The following is a 23,083-nucleotide window of genomic DNA, read 5'->3' on the forward strand; positions in this document are numbered from 1 at the left end:
TAAGGTGCCTTCCAACCCAAACCACTCTGTGATTCCATGAGAATCACCAGGGCTGATGCTGCTGGCTTTGGCTCATGGCATTCTCCAGTGCCTGCCTGATCATTCCCAATGGCAAAGGGATCCTTCAGAGAGCAGCAAGTCCTACTCAGCTGCAAGTTGAAAATGGCTCCTGAGCCTGGCATTCATAGAAGGCCATTAGGAATGGTGGCAAACTACACCCCTAGATTAGGCTGAGATTTTTAAAACCTACTCACACAGTGAGCAGGGAATTTTGGTTGGCAGAATTCCCAGAACAAGCTGAAAGGCTGCATGAGGCCAGAGCAGCTCCGAGCTCGACCCAAAGGTCTCCCTTGTGTGCCCAGCATCATCCAAGGTTCCTGCTCTTGCGGCAGTAATCAGAGAGTGTTTGACTTTCAACCTCAAGGACCCTGGAACTGGACTCCTTCCTTCTGACCTGGCTGAAGCTAACGATGTGTTGCACACCACTTCTCTCTTCATGTGGACCTCAGCCCCTGACACAGTATTCCAGGCATGCCCCATCTCCAGTGGAGAAGTGGAGAGGCTGAAAATACCACCAGATGTTAAATTGCAAGGCTTGCTCCCAGGAGCCCCTGAAGCAAGTTCTGGTGCAAGGAGTTGGAAAGTGTTGTGTAGTGAACAAAACATGGCTTTTTCAGAAAATCTCTACTCTTGCCATGGGCTGTGTCCTCACCATCTTCCCTAGTGCCTAACCATCACTAGCACTGGACTTAGCTTGAAACACTGGGTATGGTGGCACTTTCACCCAAATTTCCCTTTTTTTGAAGTACGCCTTGCCTCGTTATGGTTTTAGTTGCTGTGGTGATTGATTTGTGTTTAATGAGCTCATGTTATTGGTTGAGATTTTTCTGGGGTGAGTCATGCAGGTTTCATTTGGTAAAATTCACATGGAGATATTGCCATCTAGATCAGCACCAGATTAGCCGAGAACTCCAGCTTCAACTCACCCATTTTAACATTCCCAGGTGAAGTCAACTTTCTGATGAGGCAGATAAATGTCTGCAAAGTAAATATTGAGTTAATAAGGTACCCATTGTACTGCTGATTGTGATGAGGCAGCAGCAGCCGCCAGTTTTAATTGAACATGATTTAACTATGCAGCGATTCCAACAATATCACAGGAGCTGTTAAATGAAAATAACGCCGCTCACATTTGCATGTACATGTGCAAGGAAGAAAAACAACAATAAGAAAGCAGCTCCTGGGCTGACAGCACTTGGAATGATGTCATTTGAATCAGTGGCATTTCATTGCACAAGGTGAGCCACCATATCTGTGAAAATGCCAAGGCTATACAGAGCACAGCCCAGACGTTCTGCTCCAAAGGACAGAACGCTGGACCGGGAGAGCAAGACACCCATCTCTGAATCTAAACTTTACCACTTCTCTGGCAAAGCACTTCACCTCTTCATGCTTCAATCAGTCCATCTGTTGGAAGGGCATAACAATACTGAACTGTTTTCCCCAGTGCTTTGAAAACTGGGAAATACATGAGCCAGATTTTGTTGTACTTTTGTTCAGGGCTTTTTGTTGCTTCAGATTTACTCCCAGCGTCTGGGCCAGATTAGCTGCTTGTCCTGTTTCTATGGGCTAGGGATCGTTTTAAGGACACAAAATAGCTCAAACTGCAGGGGAGGCAGGACATGGTTCCACATTAAAATGTCATTAAGCTGATTGACCAAGCTGATTTCTGCAGGGAACAAACCACATCATTAAAGGACACCTGTCACTAAAGGCAGTTAGTCCGTTCCGAGATCCCAGCTTATCATTTTACACTGCGGCCTGAAACAGGCCTTCTTAAATCCATTTTCTGAGTTTGGAATGTTACAGCTTGCATCCTGAAGATCTGACATCTACAGGAGCAAGAATGAAAGAAGTGACATTTGCCACACTTAGAGGATGAAAAGTCTGCCCAGGGAGTTTGAAGAATCTCTGCAGAGTGCCCTGCTCTCTACTGTGCTCATGTTTCCACCAGATCCCAGCAGAGATGCAACAAACTTAGAAAATAAAATAGTTTTTCTACTAGATTAACATTTCATTAGTTACTTAAATAAGAAACCATCCTAGCTGGCTTGACTGAGGCACTCGAGGAAGCTGGTGGCAGAGCAAGGCCATAAACCCAGGGTGTCCTTCCCTGGCAGCCTCCCTCTGAGCTGGGGAGCAGGGCTCTGGGGGCACAGCAGAGGCTCCTGTGATTGCTGAAGCAGCTTGTTTCTACTTACATTTTTCAGTATTTTTTTTTAATCACATTGCGAGCCGAACCATAGATTAGTGCCAAAGAGCCTCTAATTACATAGTAACAGTAGCAATTGCATAACCCCCTTCCAGCTCCCTGCAAGGGCTCAGTTCCACACTCACCAATGGAATGTCACATTTTTCCATGCTTTAAGTATCTCTTTTCACTAATGCTGCAGCCAATTGCTTCTAATACTGCAGAAAAGAATGAAAAATGCTGGGATTAAACCTCTACAAATCCTAACAGCGTGTTTACAATAGTCTTCAGGTTCACTCCTAACCACTGGGTCTGTGACCTTCTAGTAAATTATACTATCCTGGAAGGTTTTAGCTGCTGTTCCAGCTCCACTGTAAACATGTAAACTTGAGCCATCTGTGCTTTTTTAATATTTCCTGTAAAGCCTATCACTACTCCAATCTGCCGTTTCAATTGGCGGCACAAGAAGTCATTGTGTGCTAATTTTTCCCAAGGGCACTTGATGCACTTTATTAAATAGGGTTTTTTTCTTCCTCATTAAGGCCTTTCCACAACAATAAAACTATATTTTGGATACCCAGGCCAGCAGGCATTGGGCTGGTTTGTATGAAAAAACCATCCCAGCCACGCTACACTTTTCCCACAGAACAATATGGAGGGAAAGAAAGTTTTTTAAGATGTTGCAACCTCTCCTTTTGGGGGCCTGCAGAGGAAGCATCTTGAAGACAAAATAGCAGAGAATGGGAGGAATTTGGCTGAACATCCCAAAAAAAAAAAAAAGGCTGGGATTCTTCCAGGGGCATCAAAAACTTGCTGGGTCATACACTTCTCACACACCTCCAGTTGCTGTTGGCTGCTGAGTTTGGGTTGTACAAGGGGGAACGGCAATGCCAAACAGGATCAGACCCGTGGTTCAGTGAGTTTGGGATCCTGTTTCTGGGACCCACACACCAGATGTTTCATAGGAAAGCACAAAAAACCCAACTGCAGAAGCACCAAGGTTTCAGGCCTTCATAAAGATCTCCTTTTATTTCATCCCCTACTATATCTTTAATAAACCTATTTTCTCCTCCTGTCCATCGTCATAAAACCTGTTAAAATATTGCTCACAATGTAGAATCTGTTTCAAATGAGCAAGGCACTGATTATGGAGGGAGGAAAAAAGTGGAACTTTTTTGGTAGTTTTATACTAATTGTAAACTATACCATGCCAGAATAAGTAACTTTGAGAAGTCACTCTCAAGACCCCATATAGGATAAATTGGAAGCATACATAGGATAATTTTTGTCAGGCATTTCCTATTTAATTTTAAAATCTTTGCCTATATTTAAAATATGCAGAGTATAACCTTTTCTTTGCTTTTTAGTGATTTGACCTGTAATCATGGTACAACAGTTTGCAATAAACGTGAGGGATTTTTTGCTCATGTTTGTTTAAGCAGCATTTAAGGTCAGAAAGGACAATTGTGACCCAGGAGCATGACCAGCTCCCTGATACAAAATAACTGTTTATCATTTTCTTTCCCCAAAGCCCTCTTTATTTTCCTTAAAAAAAAATTAGTGACCCACATTCCACACGGGCTATTGGTGACTTTGACATACCTCTGCTCAAAGCTGTGCCAGCAGAGAAGGCTGAAGCAGGTGTTCAAACACTAAGCACTGCCCATAAATTTAATCTGACATCCTGCTCAGAGAATGCTGGGCAAAACAATTGAACCAAGTCCACACACTTTGAAGCTGCAGCTCCAAAAAATCACAGCTGAAAGGGGAGGGAGCCTCCTAGCAACAAAAATGCACCCGAGCCTCCCAGCTGAAGTGTGTGTGTCTCACAACACCTCGTGGGTCCACAGGGTGGGTTTTGGGGAAGGGGGGGAGGCTTAAAGCTTTGAATTTGTCATTTCTTTCTCAACTGGCTTTTAGTTCTGATCCTGAGCGAGAAGAAAGGGGTCCTTGTTTGATAAGAAGGGATGATAACCTGCACCCAAGCCAATAAAAAGGATTAACCCGAGACTGAAGGCTCAATACTGGGTTCTGGCCGATGCATGGTTCAATTAGACTAAAAGCTGTCCTACAGCATTAAGGCAAGTTACCTTCATTTTCAGCTTCAGTGAAACAGACCCCAGATGACAGGATAGGCAAACAAGGACTTTTTCACTTTTCACAATTGCTTTCATCCTGCATCACCAGTATTATTAGACTTTAAAGAAACTGGAAAATCAGAGGAGTGTTCCAAGTAGGTGGTCTCAGTGCATTCATTGCATCCGGGCACATCAGGCTGGGTAACGTGTTTTGTAAGCCCAGCAATGTGGCTCGCAGTTCATTTCTTCAGTTCATTTTCATTTTCACCTAATAAAATCAATTTTCAACCCAAAGTGATGGCCTACAGATATTACTTTAGAAGCCCAGGATGTAAACACTTCAGACAGTCGTGTACCTCCAGCAACAGCGTGCTCTCCAAAGAAGGGAGCCTGTTCCTCCCAGGCAGCCTGCTTTTATCCCATGCACCTGGGGAAATCATGGAGAGCAGTGTCTGGCTCTTTTCAGCAGCAGGGGTCAAAATACTTTGAAGAGAAGAAACGAAAAACCAACAGGATGGTGACAGACTGACTTTTCACACACGTGGAAATGGAGGCACAGCTCAGCCAAGGTCATCCCTGGCTGGACAGCAGAGCTGGGACGAGCCAGGCACGGGTCCAAAGCACTGCTCTGTGCTCTCCCATCCAGCTGCCCAGGCCTGAACGGAGCAAGAGGGATGTAAATCTGTGGATTTACATCTCAGACTTTCATTTCTTTTCTCCATGATGTAAATAGAATGAACAAACATCCATCTGGAGCACTGGAAAGCTGTTTACAGGAAAAATGAACAACTCCTTTCCTATTTCCCTGGTAAGTAAAGCTTGGAGATGATTCCTGGAAATACAATATCCCAATGTATGATACCACAGAGTGCCTGTTGACATACTCCAACATTCAAAAAACAATTAACATGTTTTCTCCCACATCTCCCATGGCTGCCATCGTGCTATAGAGCCTTGTTCTTGCTGTCTATTTGTACAGGGGGCAAGAATTAAATTAACACAACAGTGTTGCAAGCACTAAAAATGGCCCAGGAGGGGCAGTTGTTTGTAGATAATTAAATCAAGAAAGGACAAATTTAGAGGTATTTATTTGATAGGAGACTGTGCTGACCATTCCTGGAAAAGCAGGAGTTGGAGAGCTTAGGAAACAGACTGACCACAACTGGAGTGCTTTCCACTCACGGCTCTGCAAAATGACTACAAGGCAAAGATCCAAACTTTTGATACACAGGAAAAATATGTTGGAAACTTAAGGCATCCTGATAGCCCAGGGCAGCCTGTTTGCTTGGATTTTCCTGCTGTAAATAGAACCACCACACAACAGCTCAAGGACTGTCCAAGCAAGACTGCCAAAAGAAACAGTTATTTTTTATCCAGATCATTCCAGAAATTCCCTTTTCCTTGGCCTGCAAGTGGAACAAACATCCTCTTTGCTGGAGCATCCCCACCACTACAGGCAGGACTTGGGTATTCCCTGTTAATCAATGGTCATCCTGCCCTGGGCAAAGGTTGCTGACTGCAATGTGTGGGAAACAGGAAAAGCAGCTTAAAATAAATTTGTGGGATTGATTGTTTCATTCAGGCAGACCTGTCTGTGAGAAAAAGAATTTATGAAATGTTGATTTATTTTTTTTTCTAACTCTAAAACAAATGGAAGTGTGAAAATTCACTGGAGCAACACTGTTTTTATAGCCTCTGGTGTAAACACCCCTGAGATTCTGTCAGTGCAGTTGAACTTTCAGCTGGGGGTGGTCAGAGCAGAAAGGTCACCACACCCAGGGCTGACCCTGACTGAAACTGGGCTAACTTTGACTTTCTCCTTCCAAAGCTCCACAACAAACTGCAGCTTAACCCCTTGAGGATGGTTTGATTTCACTTAGCCATCACCACAGCAGAAGAAGTTGCTAATCCAGAGAGGCATTTGGCTACAGGAGTGCCACAGGACTAAGAGACACTGGAATTTCAGGTTGTCCAGACAAGTTGTGGGTTCCCCATCCCTGAAGTGTTCAAGACCAGTTTGGATGGGGCTTGAAGCAAGCTGGGATGATGGGAGGTATCCCTGCTCATGGCAGGGGGTTGGAACAAGATGATCTTTGAGGTCCCTTCCAAACCAAACCATTCTAAGATTCTATTCTGTCATTGTCCACTGCACCATTCACCACCACCTCTCTCTCTTCCTTAGTTTCTTCCTGAACTAACTTTTTTTATTAAATATCTAACATATCTCACACTTTGCAGCCTTTGATCACAAATTTGGGTCTTGAGTCATTACTAATTTTAGCAAAATAGGTTTTATTGCATTTTTCTAGCTGATGCCAATATAACTCTGATATTTGCATGGTGCCTGAGGCACCCCTCTAAACTGGGGATAAATGGCTGCTTTTTACATGACATACACAAGGATTAATCTTTCAGAGAGGCAAAGTAGGCAGAGGAACCAGTGGAGGGTGCTGCAATAACAATGGACTTGCAGAAATACTGCAGAGTGCTGCAGAGCTCCTCATTGCACAGACACTCAGGGCTGGGACACAAAGGGATCAGCTGATTCCTGCCACCACCAAAGGGAATTGGATCAGGAGAAACTGCTTCTTGAACATCTACCTAGCAGCCAAAAGCCCCACACACCTGGTGGTGAGCAGGAAAAGTCCAAGCTTTGTTATTAATTTGACAGACTCTGACCTGTGCCCACAGCAATGTGTTCCCAGAGGATTTTAGTGCAATAATAGCCTGACCTCCTTCATGTTCACAGCTCTCTGGCTGAGCACAGACCCTGAAGCAGAGGTACAAAGGTGAAGTACAGCAGTGCTGCAAACAGGTGATCTTGGCTCTCAGTGGACACCCACAGAAACACTCCAGTCCTTTGTGCTCTCCCATGTCTCCCACCCAGCAGATTGAAACTCACTCAGTAGTTTTAATTTGTGTCACTGTCAAAAATTATAACTTTTTCCTCCAACAAGAAAGTGCTAAATGAGCTTGGGCTCTTAAAAAAGTTACTCTGGCCTCAGGTCTTGGGGTTTTTTTTCTAGCCTGTTCAGGGCTAGATTTGTACTGCAGCTACATCTCAGAATACATCTAAGCTACATCTAGGAATAAGCGTGCCTGGCTCTGGGACTGCAAATCTGTTTTCTCCTTTTGATTTTAAATTAACAGCAGCAATGTGCTTTAGCACTGTCCCTGCCTGGCCTTCTATCATGCAGCCTAATTCTTCAATCCCCCCAGGGGCTGAGCTCACCCATGCTATAAATACTGTACTGAAGTGCAAACACTGGGGTGACCTTTAATACAAGAGTCAGAACTGACCCCTGCATTTCTTCACGCTGTCAAACATGCAGAAGATGCAGGACTAATAGGCACATTAATGCCCAAGGAAGAAAGTGAGGACTTCAAACTCTTCTTAATGGAGTTAAAACACATTCTTTAAAAAGGAAAAAAAAAAAGCTCTGAGAATGTGGCCTTTCACTAACATAAACAGTTTCAAAGAATGGTTGTGGCACAGAAGCAGTGACTGGAAAATCAGAAAATCTGTATAAGAACTGTTGTCATAGTGGATTTCCCATAGGGATTATTTTAATCTAGGGAAGCCATTAAAGACATTGGTTTGACTGGAGGGTCTCAACTTTTCTTTTTCTTCCCCCTCTCCAGACACATACATCAAACTCTATGGGGCTGCCAAGTTATCTCCAGCACTGGCTGAAAAATCTGTGACAGTATTAAAAAGAAAACATTTGATGGTCTTGTGAACTGCTGAGAGTTATCAGTATTAAGGTGTTAATAATGCCATAATCCAAGGCTGATAATTATTCCCCCAATTCCTAATGCAATTTAGCTGCTTAGCACATGGCACTTATGATACAGACCAGATTCACTGCAAAGCTATTGGGGGAAATTGTCATAAGAATATTTAAAACCCCCTGGATTTCCAAGCCAAAGAGGACATACAGAAATGTATGACAGAAGTGCAAGGAAAGGAAGGTGCTCTGTATTAAAATTTTTACAGGAAGAAAACATGCCTCTTTCCACAGGGATTACTTAATTGTAATGTCTATTTATTTGGTATTTCTTCTGTTTTCCTGCATTGTTGTAAAAGCGTAAATCCTACTTGAAAAATCTCCTTTTACAGGTTAAAAATCTCCAAAGGCTTATAAGCTGATGTGAAAGATTGACTTAATTGAGCAGTATATTTTTGATTTACTAAAGAAACCTTAATCCTTTGACTAAACTGATGTATAGATTTTTAAGAGATTAGCAAATCTAAAATGCATTAAATTCCAGGGCAATAAAACCATCTGACTGTATGAAAAGGCACAAATGTAAAACACAGCTTGTGTTGCCAGTTACTGTGGGGTCTCTCCTCATTGGGTTATCAATTAAATTCCTGATGTGGTTGTTGCAGAAATGACCATAAACCTGTACTGCCATCTGTACAGGAAACCCATTGGCATGGACCCACACTGAGAGTGCCCTTGCCTGCAAAATTTCCATCAGGAGTTACAAGCAAGCAAAGGACAGAAGCAGCAACTCATTAAAATTATCACAGGGTACATTAATAGCACCAAATTTTGCTTGTGCCACTACCAAACCACCAAGAGCTTTAATGAAAAGTTCTGCTGATGTGGGGATGGAAATGGCAGCAAGGCCCAGGAAAACTGGAGGGCTGCCAGCTTTCCAGAGGTCAGGAACATGTGGGGAAACTGTGCCTTAGGTTCCAGAGAAAATCCCAAGAGCAACTGGGGGCTCTCTGAAGGTGTGAGAGGGAACCCTGTGAGAGGAACAGCCCTGTGAGCAGGACCATGGGTGAGCACACTGGGAGCACAGGAATGGAAGCCACACAAATACCTCAGACAGGTGCTGGCCAAGAGCCAGATATGATTTCCAAACATGATCCCTCCCCAAAACACCAATGACTGTGCCTGTGGTTATTTTTAAAGGGATTTTTTGCATCTGGAGCTGTCTGCTGACTGATTTAATCATTATTCCCTGCTGTGGCTATGGCTCGGAAAAAAGGGCTCAAGGACCAAAAACTGATTCCCCAAGGCTGCCAGTTCAAAACCAGGCACAGATATGACACATAAAGTACAACATTCAGTAGATCCACCATGTTACCTTCAGCAAAAAAAATAAATCAGTGTAGGGGAAGCTTTGCAGAAGAAAGCTCTGGCAGGTGGAGCTGCATTCCCAGTGCTGGGTGGCTGATGCCAGGACCCTTATGTTGGGCAGCAGTGCTGCCTGCAGGGTAAAGCTCAGGCCAGCACTCCTCCACTTTCTCTGTGTCTGTGGGACTTCCAAGCCTTTTTCCTCCTCTCCTGTCTCGTGGTCACTTGATTTCTCCAAAGCAGGAGCTGTCACTGCACAGATGCCCAGCACTGTGAATTCCTAATGCCAGCAGGGCCCCTCCATTCCACTGGAATGCAAACAAACCCCAGCACTTCTCCTGGAGCTCTGCAAGTTAAATAAAGCACTCCCACAGCCCTAGCACCAAAGCACGTGGAAAGGCAGTAAGGGATTGATTCCGGTTTGTCTTGGAGCCTCCTGGACCCTCCTCATAACCTTCCAATCCCTTATTTATTTATTTGTTTAATCTTTTCACCAAAACCCACGTTAGAACACAGAGGAACCAGAAATGGGGCACCAAAGAAAAGCAAATGATTAAACTAAAAATATCCTTCCCAAACATGCAGAAAAATAAATAGGTGGGAAATAAGCCCAGCTCTCCTGAGGGCAGAGTGAGGCAGTGAACGCTGAGGGGTCACAGGGATAGCTGCAGTAATTACATTTTACATTGCTTTTGGTTTCATTTATGCTGTCAAAACTGTTTTGTCACACTGGATTTTTTTTTAATGCATTTCAGATTTTGCTAATCTCTAGAAAATCTATATCAGTCTAATCAGAGGATTGGGAGGCTCTTTGCTGTATCAAAAATATACTGCTCCATTAAGTCAATCTTTCATACTGGCTTATAAGTCTTTGGAGATTTCCAATTTGTCAAAGGAAGGGATTGGGGTTTTTTCCTGTCCATGTAGTTAAGTTTTTCTAATGATGAATCTTTGAGAAAAAAGAAAAGAAAGAAGGAAGCAAAGAAAATAAGTAGACTAAAAGTGATGATCATTGAAAAAGTCTGCATTGACCACTATTTGGCTCATGAGTGCCCCAAATCCCAAATATTTGCATGAAGATCAGCAAATAATAAGGAAACTGTTATCATGGACAAACTCTTACATTGCATGAGAATCTTTCCATTTCCAGGCTCCTCTTGGCCTGTTCCTCCCTGCACTGCCATCTACCACAGACTGGCACCCAGCTTCCTCCCTGCACTGCCACCTGCCACAGACTGGCACCCAGCTTCCAGCTCCCTCTGGCTGGTGGAACAGCCCCACTGTGCCCATCTGTGACTGCTCCAAATGAGCCCTTTCAGGCCTTCCTGCAAAGTGCTCCCCAGGTATGGATGGGGCTCACTGTAAACAAGAGGAATCCATTCCACTCTCAGTTTTCAAATCCCTCCCTTCAAGCTCCCTCCTGCTGCAGTGGCTATGGAACACCTGATGCCATCGATGTTTGTGGCCCAAGCTGTGGGAGGGAGCACCTGTGGAGTGAGGAGATGTGGGTTTGGAGAGCAGCAGAGGATGGGCATTGTCTCTGCAGTGTCCACCAGCATCTCCCCAAGGGCACAGCCCACAGCAGCAATTCCTAATCCACTACACTCAAATGAACCAGATTAACAAAACCAGCCTGAGCTGGGTCATGTGGATTGAGGCAGATTTGGCACTGCTCACATGAGCTGCTGTCCCCCTCTGCAGTGGAATCAGCAGCTCAGCAGAGAGGAGGATCAGAAGCTGGGAGCAGCAATTTCTGGGCTGCCTGGGGACCAGGGATGCAGTGCCAGCTCTGGAGGAGCACGGACACAGACACAGACACAGACACAGACACAGACACAGACACAGACACAGACACAGACACAGACACAGAGTGTGTGCCACTCCTGGAGAAAGCCTCAGGACCAAAGGAGGTGCACCTCTGCTCACACAGAGGGACTCACACTGCCTTTTCTTGCCACAGCTGGTGACTTGCTCTCTCTTTGGGGAGCAGCCAAAAACAACTCAGGCTTTTCCTGCTTTAGACATTATCAAAATTAGACAGCATCATTCCTCTTCCAGGGAAGTTGCAAGGACTGGAGGGCAGTAGGTAAAAGACTGGGCCTGGGAGAGGAGAAGGGAGAAGTAGTAAAGAAATTCTTTTCCATAAGTTATATTAATGGCTCAGATAAATGAATCTTGAGATTAGTATAATTTTTAAAGATATTTCCAGCTTTTCACTACTATTTTCTGTATTCATTTTTAAGCATAATCCTGCACAGGGAACTGAAACTTCACTTAACAAATTTTTTATGTTAGTTTATTTCTTTCTAAATAACACCTATCATACGTACTTATTATTTACACAAATGGACTAGAACCTCTTTGGACCCACCTGGTACCATGCTTGTAAAGCACCAAGAAAAATGGAAGTCTGATCTAGGGTTGTCTAATTGAATGTGAGCACAGAAAATGAAAGGATAACCATACAATACTGGAGCATCGTGCTCAGGCACAGACTTGGCTGGTCTGCCTTGAGGTCACTACTCACAGACTCTTCTAAACACAATTTCAACTACAAAGTGCTTCAAAATTCAGTGTTGGTCAAGAATTATTAAAGTCCAGTGAAAACCCACAGGAGATTCCCCAGCTGTGTTACCAGGTCAAGTCCTCAAAGGCTAAACAAGGGAACAGCAGCCAAGTTGTACAGCCACAGGGACAGTCAGCATCACTGAGCAGAACTGAAACACTCCCAGCCACAGAGGGTGAAATATTAGCCTCTCAAACACTTCTTGCTAAGCAAATCCATTGAAAGCAAAATGATTAAAGTCCACCTGGTGGATTTACAGGGCTTTGTGCTGATATGAGACCATTCACTCACGAGAGGCAGCCTTTTGACATGATTCAGTTGACTGCCCTTGGCATTTGACACACACCTAAGGAGTCTAAGTGGTTACTGCTATTAGCAAAGACTTGAAAAAAGACACTTGTCACATTAGGTCAGCTATCTCTTAACTTCATCCTGTGAAATGTCACCAGTACCCCTGGGTTCTCATTCCTTATCAGTCTTTGAGATAGATGTAGTTATTGTTCTAAAGCAGCAAGAAACAGAGACAGGGAAACAAAGGAAAGTGTGAGTTATTGACTCTTCCATAGATGACAAAAAAGTTCTTGAACTTTTAAGAAAAGGACAGACCTGATTGCTTTGTGCTTTATGTTTTCATAGGGATTTTTAGCTATGGCAGTTCCCCTCCTGCAGGAAAGTTCCTGTTCTGCCTCTGTAAATGGGGAGCTGAAGACTCCTCTGCACTGAAACCAAGGGGACAAGGTCCACAGACCTGCACCAGTGCCACTGTGCCTAAACAGGCACAGGGGACACATCGGCCACTCTCCCCTTGGTGGCACAAGTGGCATTTGTTGGGCACAAGGAGTGAGCTGGGTGTAGGAAACGTTGCTGGACTGGAGATGTGCTTCACACAGGTACAAACCAGTACTCTGGAAACAGCCACCAAGTTGCCCTGACTCTGTTTCCCCCAATCTGGGGGAAATCCTGACCAAATTCACTTCCTTTGAGCCTGTGAAGATTTGTTTATGTACAAGGTTATACACAGCATAGGCCACATCTTAAACCAGTGTTACCTTGCTCTGCTAATCCAGAGCCAAGGTGTTCAGCCCCTCTCAGAACCAAACTCAGAGATGATTACAACCCCTGTGCTGAAGCCTCCCCAGAGCAGTCACTACAGCAGTGCTTATCCAACAGATCTGTGTGAGACACTGATATCCTGTTCACTGACATGGCTACACTGAAAGGATGCTGTGGGAATTGGGAATTATTTTAAGATGTTGCAGAATCTCCCTTTTCTACTTCATTTAAGGCCTAGAAAACCTAAAGCCTTGCAATCCTGCCTTACCATAGGCTAAATTGCAATGAAAGAAGGATGGAACTGTGCAAAAAAGAAAGAAATACAGAGAAGGGAGACATGGATTTCATAATATCTCAGCTGGACAAGTTAGTGTTTGACAGCTTGAATTTATGTGAACATTAACAGAATTGATAAGTCAGGGTCTTGCTGACCTTGGTACTATTCCAGAAGTAATATTTTCACTAAGGTGAACTATTTCTGGACATTTCTCCAATGTACTGAACACACACTTTTTTTTCCTGACACTGGAGTGAGCAGAGCTCCTTGTTTCTGTTCCCTGTTGAATGGGAACAATATATTCTCACTGCAGCCAAGGTCATCCAAATTCTTGCCCCTTGGCAGGGATTCACATTTTTCCTCCAAATGCTTTAACAAACAGATCTTGCTTTTCTCTCCTTAAACAGGTTGCACCCACTCCACAGAGCTCAGCCAGCAAAGCCAGGCTTCTCCAAGGTGTGGTCCTGCCAGCAGGAGCCCTGAGTTTCTGATAGAACTCCCCTTTCTCTGCTTTACTCTGCTGTTTTCTTCAAGGAGCACAGCTTTGTTGTCACCATTTACCAGCACTCCTGACCAACTTAAGCATTCCAAATGCAACTCCATTTGCTTGGCTGTGAATGAGCTGCTCAAGCAGGGCAATAAAATAATAAAAAATAATAAAAGGGAGGTGTTGGAACCAGGATCTCCTGAGGCATAGACTCTCTGTTTGGCTTTGGAGTGTTTGAATGAGGAAATGTTATTTGTCAGCAGTGTGAGTGGCACTGGAAAGCACATGGGACTGGGACCCCAGGGGAAATAAGTGTCTTTTCCTTTCCGGGGAAGGGACACAGTCTTGGCCTGACCACACTCCAGCAGTGACAGCAAAAGCTCAGGAGATCCAGGGAACCCCAGTGAAGGCAGCTTGCCCTGGGTGAATCAGCACAGCTCCCTGGGCCTGCACTGACACTGATTTATAGCAACTGAGGATTGCAGGCAGCTAAATTCATTTCATGAACCACAAAACACATTGCATGCAATCATCTTAATCTATAACAACAAAACCTGTGTGCTCAAGAAAATTCCTTGATGATACCGCAGATATATACATTTATCCAAGCTAATTAACAGTTACTGAGCATATCTTTAATTACTGGCAATACTCTGAATGGCCCATGGCCCACAAATGTATCTCTAGCATAATCACAGTCAACCCTTCTCCTCTTCAAAGTCTATCATAATTGTTTACTAATTAATCTTTAAGCTCTTGTACCACACAGCATGTTTAGCCTTCTATAAACACAGACTCCACAGTTCTGGAGAAGAAAAGGAGAGGATGATGTGTGAGGGAATTTACTACACTCACTGAAAGACTCACTGCTTGGCATTCATTTTTGTTAACTTCTTAGAATCCTGAGAGTCATCAGAGGCCTGTCTTAGTTCTGTGATTCAGACAAACATCCTGATTTGGTTCTAGGCAGCACTTTGACCTGCAGTGGCAGTCACTGTCTGCCTTGCTAGATTGCACTCAGGGCTCATGCATCACCAAATCTTGCCTGTACTCAAAACAAATTGTACTGAACTTCTCTTTCTTGAGCAAAGACCTCAAACTCTACTTGCTTGCATGACAAACAGTGAGATCTTTGCTGCAGACATTAATAGGAAGTGGAGCAAGTCTTTAACTTGAAAGGCAACAATAGGTAACATTACCTGGCACATCCTTGCTTAGGGTATGGCTGAAAGAGCTGTGACTGTTAAGGCTGATCATTTCCAGGTTTTACATTGGCCTCTGGCTGAATTTTTCAGAGGTAGCACCAAGTCATTTCTCTAAATAAGGATAGAGGATGGGCTGCCAGGTCAAATAACTCCAACATGGGCATGGTCAGAAATAACTCAAAATTGTGCAAAGAAAGTGATGCTCTTCCTGGGGAAGTTTTAGTGTGGCTGAGTTACAAAAAACAGCTATAGTCTGAAACTAAATTTTAGGGTGTTTAAGTTACACCCAGGATATACTCCATCTTAAGTCAACATGGGGGATGGCAACATCAACAACTGAAGTTAGAAAATGCTGGGATTCATGGCATTTGGGCAAGTTCTGCTCAGCTGCATTGATGGTTTCCACTAGGATGCATTCTATGGGAAGGTCACTCACTCCCCTGACCCCACACTGCTGCAGCAGGTACAGGCAGAAGGAAGGTTGAAGGCCCTGAAGCCCCTTCCTAATTCCTTCTCTTTCTCCCTTATTCTGAGATTAGACACAAAAATCCTTTCTTTTACATGAAACTCAGCAAATTGTAGGGAAAAAAGTCACAGTCGTCATTGTTCTTGTCTTTGTTGGAGACAGAAACAAGGCAAAAGGACTGAAACCACATCAGACAGAACAAGCTCTGGGCCTTGCAGGAGTTCCTCTACACAAATCAGGTCGCAGTGTTGTGCAGTGACCGATGGAGTGAGGCTTTATGAGACAAAAAATAGACAGACTCTGGCAGGGGGAGAATTTGGCTCCTATGAATAGCACTTTTCAAGGGCACTCAGCTGCTTGGGCAGGTATGTGTCTCCTCGCAGGCAAAGACACAAGAAAAGAGAGGGGAAAGCTTTCAGTAACCCCAGTGGAGCTTTGGGGCTACATTGTGTTCATGTGCTGCTGAAGCTGATGATGTGCCAGTATGAACCAGCTCATCAGATGGGCACAGGCTCTCTCTGTTCTTTCCTAGGAAGGTGGCAGATAAAAGACAAGGCATTCAAGTAGCTGACAGGGTAACCTGTAAGTGCCTGTCCTGAGCAATCTACTTGTCAGCTTTGCTGGCTAAGAGAGGAGACGTGTGCCACAGCTGTCAGCTTTGTGTCATCTTTCCTCTCTGCCTTTCATCGTCCTTCATCCCATGAATGGAGGTTTTCTTTTACTTTCTTTTTTTGGCCCAGCTCGCAGGAGCTCCTTTGTCCCACTGCCTTAATGGATCTTGGGAGTGTGCAAATCCAGCCAGTTCCAGGAATGGCTAAATGGGGAACAGGACCAGAGGCATAAGGAAACCATCATCATCATCATCATCATCCAACAGGCACACAGAGGCCTAGAGGTGTAAATGCTCAGCCTACCCTGGAGGTGACTGAACCCAGAGCCTGCCCTTTGGGCTACCATAACACGCTGGCAGTTGGCCACAAGCACAGCACAAAGGACAGGGCTTTCCTTTTTCCCTGTGAGTGATTCCACAAACACTTCATCACAAGGGCAAATGCCTGTGAAAACAGGAATTTCAAAGCTGCTTTTCTCTATCAGTGCATCAATGCCATCACTAATAAAAGTAGCTTCTAAGTCTGACCAGGAAAATCCCTGCACCTGATGCATTTCCCTACTTCTCCCTGGCAGGAGCTGTCTAAGCCAGGCACTCCCAGCTGTTGGAGATGTGGGTAAAGAGCATTTAAACATCCACCTTCTCATGGAGATAAAGGGCTCACTCCTCAGCCTTCTTCCCCTCCACCACAATTATCTAACAGAAGGTAGGGATGGATCATAAAAATCTCTGGCTTTGAGCAGAAACATCCATCTAAAACAATAATGATGTCTTCAGGCAAATCTCCTCGATTCCTCAGAATTGCCAGAACACACACAGGAAGGAGGCTGTGGAGCTCCTGTGCAAATTCAGAAGAGTTGTGACAGAAAGAGCTGTCAAAGTAGCACTAGAGACTGGCAAGAGCACACATTTAATTTTAGAAAAATAGCACAGCTATGATTGCAAGCCATGGGAGGGGAAGGAACACCTTCAGAAGCATAACTCAGAAGAATGGCACACAGGGAAAAATGAAGCATCAGCAGCTGGCACTGCAGCTCTGATAAGAGGCCAGGGGATTGCAGGCATATGCATTTTATTGTCAAACAGATTCTAATGAAGTGTCTCAATTTAAGAATGTCAACAATATTGTACTTTGATCAAGAATATTTCATCATTCCTGGATCAAAGGGGTTTTTGTCTGACCTTTTTATTCCCTTTCCTTTCAGAAACATAAACCATCAGATTTAAAGGTATATGAACTTTGACTCTCTTCTCTGACTAGGAAGTAAAAAAGCCTAATGGTGAAAGTTGCCCTCCTGAGTACAGGGGTGGACCTGGTGGGATGCAGAGGCTGCTCCCAGCTGGCATTAGTCTTTGATTCTGTGAAAGTAAATGTCAAAGTCAATACTGAGATGCAGCTCTGAGTGAAAATTCCAATTTCTGCTCATCTCTCCTGCTGCTTTCTGGGAGGCAGAAGGTAAAACTCATTAATGTTTCCTTTCCTTTTCAGATACCCACTTGCTAGATGACATTTACTTCAGTGTTTGGGTATTAAACAAGGAATTCTGAGCCTGTTCTGCTTCCAAATGTGGAGTGACTGCCAAACAGAAAAAGGAGAAGGGAGTGAAAGAAAACATTTGCAATACCTTTGGAAAGACAAGCGTTCAGGTGGCGAGCAGCTCTCAGTTTTCAAGGGTTTCTTGTCAAAGATGCAAGTTCCTGCATGCTCAGCTCTGGGCTTTTTTAACCTATCCATTAGGGAGATGAATTTTTAGATAACTACATGACACTTGCTGTGTTCATGCTGGTCATTCTGCCTGGGTGTTCCAGCCCTGCTGTCAGCATGCCCCAGGATGTGCTGCTGCTGTGGCCAGGCCAGCTCTGCCACATTTGTCACAGCAACCTGCACAATGAGCATCACCCTCAGTACCTTCCAAACACCTCTGCAGCCATCCCTGCCATTGGGAGAGTTTGGAAACAACAAGGAGGTGAAGTTAAAAGAGAATTTTGCCTATCTTAGATATAACTATGATTTCTATCTGTAAAACTTACACTGCCTGATCACCTCACAAGCTTATCCACTCAGGGGAGTTAGGCACTGAGTCTGACCAGCAGATCTCAAAGGTATTTATAGAATTCCCTGTGGAACTGACTGTTACAGATTCATCCAGTGTCTTAGAGCAAGTCTGTTGTCAGGCAGGTAAAGAAGTTTCTGAGTACAAACATTTTCTGAACTTCCCAAGTTTATAGGGGAAAATATTTGTGGGACCCTGCAGCAAGGGTTGTTTTGGCTCTGGCTGGAGAGAAAGATTGCAACTGAATGAAAAGCATATTGCAGTTGAGGGCTTTTTTACAGATAAAATATTGCTTGACAAAGTATAAGTTATTGCTTTATTTATCAGAGTGAGATAATTCAAAGTCAAGAGAAATGAAACTGGAATATTTTAACTTCACTGTTTTTCACAGCTACCTGCTCACTGTTTTAATCAATAAAGGCCATAGTTAGCCCATTACTGATAAATAAAACACATTCTTAAAAGACAATATAATCCTACTTCATACATCATCATTACTTGGCAAGAAAACAAACAAATGCAGTGGGTTTTACCACAGACTCACATTTGATCAGGAGCACAATAATCTCATTCAAATCAACACCATAACTAGAAAGTAATTGCTGTATAATCAGACATCAAACAGACAAAATCACCCTGGGTGCTTCTAACAAAATCACTTGGTGTCAGTTGAATTCTACTCCCTTTGGATGGTTTATTCACAAAGTGACTGTACTGAGACTTCCTGAAGCCCCTTCCTGATTCCTTCCCCACTGTAGGAGGGGAGGTGCAGAAATGCAGCATCAGAGAGCTCTGTGCCAGGAGCTGGCCTCAGTGCAGGGGATCATGGACACAGCACATCCCTGCTGTCTGCTCCAGCACCAAATCCAGGCAAACACCATGCCCAGCACCAAATCTAGGCAAACACCATTCCCAGCCTTTATTTCTGGAGCCACAGCCCAGATTTAGCGACTGGCAGACAGCAGCATCAGGCTGAGAGGCAGGAAACAGGGGGTAATGAGAGGAAAAAATATCTAAGTCTTTTCCCAGCTGGATGAGGGATATTCTCCTGCATTCCCAGTAAGGAAGCTCAGGTTTCAACACTGTGCCCTCAGTGCAGGAGTCAGTGCTAGGAAGTTTTTTCATACACATGGCATGAAAAGCTTTCCCACTCACAACCTGGAAGCCCTTTCCTCAGTTTCCATCAGGCTGCTCTGGAAGGCAGGAATCCCTGGAGGTGCCAGTAGGAGCTCCAGTTGATTGTTAACACAAAGGGACAGTTCTAGGAGGAAATCCTTTTGTACTGTGCATCAAATAGTGGTGTAATAACTGTATCATTTTCTCTGAAGAGCCTCAAAGCAAACAATTTCAAAGGCAGGAAGAAGTGAATACCTGGAGCTGTCTAATTACAGACTCTGAGATATGCACAGCAAAGAATTAAAATAAATGATATAGATGGATTATCAGAGAAGAGAGTGGGGCTGATAAGCCATATTTAGTATACTAATCCTGACTGTTTGTTTTGCATTCTTTGAGCCTTTTAAGATGACAGGTTCTGATCAACTGCTTCCCTTAGAGGTTGGCAGCTTTCCTGCTCTAGCAGTTAATTTCTGTTTGATGTTCTCAACTTTGTGTCAATGTACAAACTACTGTTAAGATATATAGCAGCGATTAAAATAATTCATCCATCTGCTTATAATTAAAGACCTAGTTAAATGTAATGACAACTTGATGTAGCAAAGCCAGCTCTCATCTTTTAAAAGGGCTGTGTACATTCAGAAACTAATGCTGTAAATGGGTGACAGACTACTGCAATGTGGCCATTAAATTCAGGGGAATTAATTAAACCTGTTTCATAAAAAAGCCTTAATGACATTTACTGGCAAGACAAGTAAGGCAGAAATTGCAAGAATCCATGATTGCTCCCTCTGGAATCTCACTGCTTCCAGGAGACCTCAGCAGACCCTCCAAGCACCACTGCACTGAGGCAAAAGGGGGTTATGAATTTGCTCTCCCATAAGGGTTGTAACTGCAAATTGAAGTCTCTGCTGGCTGGTCCCCAGCCAAGAACATAAACAGAGGGAAGGGACAAACACAATCCTGACACTTTGGGCATTGAGAGCTCTGTGAATAGGAAATGTTTGTGAGGATCAGAAAATACAGCAGGAACCATGGGGACAGGGAAGGCTTCATTAATCCTGGGAAATAAAACAAAGACATCCCCAATGTCTTCTTTCTACTTTCTGGCTTTGCCTGTTGGCAACAGGAAAGATGTGCCACTTACTCAAAATATTGTATGTTGTGGCAGAAAAATCTCAGGGACTTCCATCACCTTACGTCAGATCCAGGATTTCCATTGTCTTGAACAAGACCAGGATCAGCATCAGAAGCTGAACTGTGGAATGACTGATGCTGACTTTGCATCGGTTTGGATCTATTCAAGTGTCTTTCAAAAACTTCCAATAATGTAGAGCCTTGTAATGACTTAATTTGGGTCCAAAGAAACATTAACTCAGTCTGAAGGGATTACTTTATGTCAATATTGAAGTGTTTTAAAGAGGCAATTTTGAAACACAAGCCCCCTTGAATTGTTAGGTTACAAGATCTACCTGACTGGAATATTTTTTTAAATAGAAGAACAATTTTGCAATAGAAGAACAATTTTGTCATATATTTGTGAAACTATTATCATAACCAAATCTGATTTTTTTTTCTGAAAAATCCTGTTTCAACCGAAATCTGTCACCCAAGCCAGAGGCTGGGAATATTCTTCAGGTTTTTGCAGTCACAAAGAAATTGCCTGATTCCATTATTCCCTTTTCAATGAACTCTGGAAGTATAAAACAGTGCAGTCTCCACAGAAAACCAAGGGGCAGAAGAATATAAAATAGAATCAAAAATATAAAATAGAATATAAAATAGAATCAAAATCTTCTTTATCTTTGCAATGTTATTTGAACAGGTTTATGCAGTGAAGCCTCTCCTAATTCCCATCTTCCCTTCCCATTCTGGGTGTAAAATAAGATATTGCTGAAAATTTCATTGGTTTAAGGCTTTTTCCTCTTTTGCCCTCCTTGCAATTAAAAAAGAGAAATCCACACATAAAGCTCAACTTTATGTTCCAGCCTGTGCCTTGACTTTCTGCCCTTCAAATATTCCATGTTACATTCCTGGTTGATTAATCCACAATACCTATTTGATAAAGCCCCCGTGCAGAGTGGAAATTATATTTCCACATCACAACCATAAGCTGCTGGATTTCCTCTCCATTTGATTTGAAGTCTTTTGCCAGCTGATTTTATTGTAGGACAAAACTCTCAAGCAGGTCTGAGGTTTGAGTTTGGGGTATTTTCTTTGCTTTACTCACATATTTTAACTATTTTCTCTTTGCCCAGCAGACTGTGAACAACTTTTTGCTGTGTTAATTAATAGATCAACCTTTGTTAATAGATATTGAAGATTTCTTGCTTTGAAGCACCTTTTGCAGCTCCTAGCAAAGTGCCTGGTATTTGATGATAAAACTGGCAAACTCCAATGTTTTCCTCACTGAACTCCCCTGTGGATCAGACACCACAGTGACAGTTCTGCAGTGCACACACCTCCGCTTCTACGTCTGGTGCAGCTCCAGAATTAGTGAAACAAGGGCAGCTGTTAACAGTTCCAACCGGCCAAGGGAAAACCCAGAGGATAAGAAATCTCCTGAGAAGACCCAGAGCCATGAGATTTGCAGTCAGATAGCCAGCCCAACTCTCAGTGACCTCTCTGAGAGAACTGAAAACGTCTGGCTGCTTGTCAAAACTGAACATCCAGCCCTGCTGCTGAAGGAAACCCTCGGTAAGAGATAGCCAAAGCAATATCAAAGGCACAAAATCCATGAGATACAAGTAAGGGGGTTGTTTTGGGAATAGCCCTTTCTGGACTGCACGCTCTGTACTGTTCCATAATTATATGCAGACACACCAGTTCCTGCTCTGCCCTAATCAGGATAACACAATCCTTACTGCCTTGAACACACAACCTTGGCGTCCCCTTCTGGACATTTCTCCTTGGGCTAAAACTGAGCCAAAATGGCAAAATATTACAGGAGAGACCAAAGGGAGAGTTGCCAATATTCAGACAGAGCAGTTCTTCCATCAGTCACACTCTTGCCTCTCTCTAGTTATAGTCACAACCTCCATCACCATGGGCACCATGGCTCCATCCCTGTGTGCACCATGGCTCCATCACCACAGGCACCATGGCTCCATCCCTGTGTGCACCATGGCTCCATCACTGCAGGCACCATGGCTCCATCCCTGTGTGCACCATGGCTCCATCACTGCAGGCACCATGGCTCCATCCCTGTGTGCACCATGGCTGCATCCCTGTGTGCACCATGGCTCCATCACTGCAGGCACCATGGCTCCATCCCAGTGAGCACCATAGCTCCATCCCTGTGTGCACCATGGCTCCATCCCTGTGTGCACCATGGCTCCATCACTGCGGGCACCATGGCTCCATCACTGTGGGCACCATGGCTCCATTCCAGTGAGCGCCATGGCTCCATCACTGTGTGCACCATGGCTCCATCCCAGTGAGCACCATGGCTCCATCCCAGTGAGCACCATGGCTCCATCCCTGTGTGCACCATGGCTCCATCACTGTGTGCACCATGGCTCCATCCCTGTGTGCACCATGGCTCCATCACTGCAGGCACCATGGCTCCATCACTGCGGGCACCATGGCTGCATCACTGTGTGCACCATGGCTCCATCACTGTGTGCACCATGGCTCCATCACTGCAGGCACCATGGCTCCATCACTGCGGGCACCATGGCTCCATCACTGTGGGCACCATGGCTCCATTCCAGTGAGCGCCATGGCTCCATCACTGTGTGCACCATGGCTCCATCCCAGTGAGCACCATGGCTCCATCACTGTGTGCACCATGGCTCCATCACTGTGTGCACCATGGCTCCATCCCT

This window comes from Agelaius tricolor, unplaced genomic scaffold, assembly GCF_023055355.1.
Source record: "Agelaius tricolor isolate 1412-34295 unplaced genomic scaffold, bAgeTri1.0.p SCAF_1, whole genome shotgun sequence".
NCBI classification, from domain to species: Eukaryota; Metazoa; Chordata; class Aves; order Passeriformes; family Icteridae; genus Agelaius; species Agelaius tricolor.